General features: G+C 37.4%; 1 pseudogene; it reads left to right on the forward strand.

Moving 5' to 3' along the window:
- Positions 1–2,440: 2,440 nt before the first annotated feature.
- LOC141517550 (pancreatic progenitor cell differentiation and proliferation factor-like) lies at positions 2,441–2,994 on the forward strand (annotated as a pseudogene).
- Positions 2,995–4,675: the final 1,681 nt, after the last annotated feature.

Raw genomic sequence — 4,675 nt, forward strand, 5'->3', positions numbered from 1 at the left:
GAGCAACATAAAATAAACTATTCAAGGAATGGGAAACCAGAAATGATGATGGACTAGTCAGGCAAATAAATACAGATGATCAGCCTAATTACTATACAGATACCCACCAGAGGTTAAAGAATAATAGACTTATATCCTCTCTGGAATTTTCAAAGGATGACAAGCACAAGAATCATAAAGGATGAGAAGGTATATATAGGTCACAAGCTGCTCTGTTGAGGGACTTCCTACATGGATAGGACCATTGAAGTGTCAAAGAACTGAAATACATGCTGAAACAGTAGTGGGTCCCCTAAAGTTATATCAGGGAACTTTTTCTTCCTATTAGTAGTGCTTTCCAATTGTTGAGCTATAGAAGCAAGATTCCTTTAGGGGGATCAGATTCATTAGCTGTTATGTCATATTCATCAGATTCATTAACTGTCATAGGCTAGACACATCATAGACTTAATATCACATTCACATGCTTATACATACACCAATGAATCACGACCATATCAAAATACTAGAATTGCCTCTTAAACTATCAAGTAGTAAGAAAAGAACCATATTTAGAGTCAGAGGACTGGGTTGAAGTCCCCATCCTTCACACATAATTCCCTTAATATCTCTAAGATTCAATTTCCTGATCTGAAAAAATGAAAGGGTTGGATTTGATAACTTCTAAGATTTCTCCTACCTCTAAAACTGAACCTATGTCCTTCTTTATAAATGACCATTTCTTGTTTTTTTTTTAAATTTCTTTTTAGGTTTTTGCAAGGCAAATGAGGTTAAGTGGCTTGCCTAAGGCCACACAGCTAGGTAATTATTAAGTTTCTGAGGTCAGATTTGAATTCAGGTACTCCTGACTCCATGGCCAGTGCTCTATCCACTGAGAAACCTGGCCTAATCTTGTTTGTATTTCTGATTCTTTTCAGCCTTAGGAAGATTGCCTTGAGTTCTAGTATTTTGGGATGCTGTGGATAATTTGTGTTTATCACTTACATCAATATGATCTCTGAGACTTTGGTTCTTCCTTTACTCAATTTATCTCTTCCCTGAGCAAAGGAGGTTTTTGGTCTATCCTCATTTGAAAACTCTTTCCCCTCAATCATTGGACAAAACCAGGTGGATTTCACAAATCTATAAACAGAATCTATAAACAGTGACTCCCTTTTTGTTTACTCTGTGGAACTTGAATATAAAAATAAATTGAAGAGGTGTGCTTCTTTCTTATCAATCTTCAACATTAAGTTTTTACTGAAATACTCCTGGATGTAGATACTCAAATTACAACCATATATATAGCTGTCCTTTCCATATCACAACTTTTCCCATTGTGGTTTTGATATATCATAAGTTGATCTAAGAAATTAAATGTAAATTTTGTGGGAGTTTTGCAGAAGCCCCAAATGAAGTGTGAAAGCTAGCAGACAACAAAGAAAAAGTTTAGAAATTCAGAAATGTATAAAATATGTGTAATCTTGTATAACATCAACATATTTTATTTTTAATCCTATAAATACCCATAAAAGAAAAATAAGAATCAAAGACTTCTCTAGTCAAATTTTTTAATGAAGATTATCTGGATAATAGGGGCACTGCACTCTTAACCCATATGATGTATGGGAATAATTGCGTATACTTTCTTAGGCCATCGTTTAATTGGACTTTCACTATAGTCTGATTCTTAACTACCTGTCTGGTCTTGTCTCCTACTTTATGAACTCCCTACTTCATCGAAAATAGGTTGTCCAACCTTTTAGCACTTCTGGGAAAGATTACCCAACAAAATATTTATTTATGCTACAATTTGACCCATATTACCAATGAGTATAATTATAAAATGTTATGATATAATAAATTATAATAAAATAAAATGAAGCATAACAATAAGAAATGAGTATAATAATAACATTTATTTTTCAAACAAAAATAAGAACATGCCATATTTATTGAATTCTATATGTGGTCCTTGACATATCATATACTTATTTTTTGAGTTTTTGTTGGCCGATGTGATCCAGAAGAGGGAACAACCCTAATCTAGAACTATGTTTTTGGTATCTATGGAGTCTCCCTCTTGCTGATGATAGGTTTTTTTTAGTTTTTAGTTTTTAGTTTTTAACAAGGTAGTGGGGCTAAGTGACTTGCCTAAGGTCACACAGCTAGGTAATTCTTATGTGTCTGAGACTGTATTTGAATTCAAGTCCTCCTGACTCCAGGGCTGGTCCTCTAGCCACTGCGCAACCTAGCAGGTCCCAGGATGCTTTTTAAAATTAACTACTCCAGGCTAAATTTAATAGGAGGCAAGGTTTCGGAGTCCTAAATTCCAAAGACTTTTTTTTTCTTTAAAAAAGCAATCTTGCAAGAACCCCAAAGAACTTTCGCATTTTCCGTGGCCGTGGAGTTTCCTCCCATGATCTCCTTTACAAATGGACTCCGGGGCCTAGCGCCCTTTCCCCCGAGCTAGGTCACCCGTGATGGTCCCCCGCAGCCCTCTGCCTGACAGGGGCTGCTCGGGAGCCGCCACTAAGGTTTACATCATCACAAGAAGAACAAGCAACATGGCAGCAATCCCGTCCCAGCGGTTCACTTGTAGCAACCCATGATTACTACCGAAGGCGTCTGGGTTCCACTTCCAGCAACAGCTCCCGTGGAAGTGCTGAGTACGCTGGCGAAGTGATCCCCCACCATCCAGGTCTTCCTAAATCACACCCAGGCCACTGCGGGGCAAGTTTCTTCTTCGGAAAGTCGAATCATCCATTCATGACAACGGTATTGGAATCCCTAGAGAACTCAGGAACTTTCCAGGTTGCTCAAGGCACGATCACCTGTGACCTGGCTCAGGAGGCCACGAGGAAGCGGCATGTCAGCGAGCCCAGTAAAACCAACACTGTGCCTTCTGCATGAGCAGCAGAACCCTCCTTGCTGCTCTCCCTGCTTCTGAAGTGTGCTAGGCATCAAAGCCCATTTCCCCCTCCCCTTTCCTCTCCCACCTATTCCCTTAGAATAGACAGGCTGTTTAAATGTAGAAGTAGTTGCCATGTGTGTGTGTGTGTGGGGGGGGGGGGGTTGAAAGGAAAACAAAAGCAAAACACCAAAAATCAAATAAAAGAAACCACAGGTTTTCTTTACTATCTGAATCACCTATGTGCTTTCCAGCAGTCTCAGTAACTTCGTTTACTTTATTCTCAACAGAAACTAATAAACTTTGAGCAGCCTTTAAAAAAAAGCAATCTTATTGATATATTTTATTTTTACATTTCCTAAATATCCCCTTGTTTCTCTCCCTTTTTCTTCTCAGTTAGTAAGATAGCAACCTATAAAACAACAACAAAGCAAGAAAGAAAGAAAGAAAGGGAGAAAAGATAAGAAAAAATACCAACACACTGCAAAAGAACTAAAAAGACTTGCAATATACCATGTCCATGAACTTCTCACCTCTGCAAAGGAGCTCAGGGAGATGTTTTCTCATAACCCTTCTGTGGGGCCATGGTTGTTCTTTTCTTTAATTTCATAGTAGACAGTTTATTTATTGTTTTCTTGACTCTGATTACATGATTTGTAGCAGTTCATATAAGATGTTTTTTGCTTCTCTGTGTTCATCATACTCAGAATTTATTGTAACACAGTGATTTTCCATTACATTTGTGTACCAAAATTTATTTAACCATCCCACCATTGATGGGTATCTATTTCATTTGCATTTCAAAAAATAATTTCGACAGAATGGAGGTGTCTCTATTTGGAAACAAGTTTTGAACTATAAATACATTCATCTGAAGCAGAGGCTTGAGGACTGTTTCTACATTTGAATTATCATTGAGAAAGTCAATATACAATCCTCTAAGGAAATTCATAAATGTCATCTGTTGCAGCATCACATATCTGAAATGTACTGTATACAAAGCAACAATAACTCCAAAACTACTGAGATATAGGAGGTAAATCTTTGGTGCACTGTGATTTTGAAACTGAGCTGCGGGAAGCAGAATTAGAGTAGTATAGGAAGTTGAGTCAGTTGAGGCAGAGTTCTGAAGAGCAGTTAACAGATCCTATGAGGAGTGATCTTCCTGGGGTCTGATGTGAAAGAAGAATTAGAACCAAGGGGAAAAAACATAAAAAGTTTTAAGAAGTGAACACACTAACCTTTGCTTTGATTCAGACTCCATAGATTTTCTCTGGATGTGGATGGCATTTTCCATAACAGGTCTCTTAGAATTGTCCTTATTTCACTGAACTGCTGAGAGGAGCTGTGCCCATGATAGCTGATCATCTCACAGTTTTGGTGTAAATGTGTACAACATTTTTCTGGTTTTGCCCACTTTATTCAGCATCAGTTCATGTAAACTTTCTAGTTTTTCTAAAGTCCCACTGCTCATAATTTCTTACAGAACAGTAGTACAACATAATATTCATATAAAATAACTTTCATCCCCTCAATTTTCAGCTCTTTGCCATTACAAAAAGAGCCACTCTAAATATTTTTGTATGAGTGGGTCTTCTCTACTTTTTTATAATTTATTTGGGGATACAGATCTAGTAGTGGTATTGCTGGATCAAAGGGTCTTCCAAATTGCTCTCCGGAATGGTTGGATCCCATATCTTCCCCCAACTTTGAGTATTTTGCTATTTTTTAGCCTATCTGATAGGTAAGAAATGGTGCCTTAGAGTTATTTTAATTTGCTTTTCT

The sequence above is a fragment of the Macrotis lagotis genome, chromosome 1, assembly GCF_037893015.1.
Source record: "Macrotis lagotis isolate mMagLag1 chromosome 1, bilby.v1.9.chrom.fasta, whole genome shotgun sequence".
Lineage (NCBI taxonomy): Eukaryota > Metazoa > Chordata > Mammalia > Peramelemorphia > Peramelidae > Macrotis > Macrotis lagotis.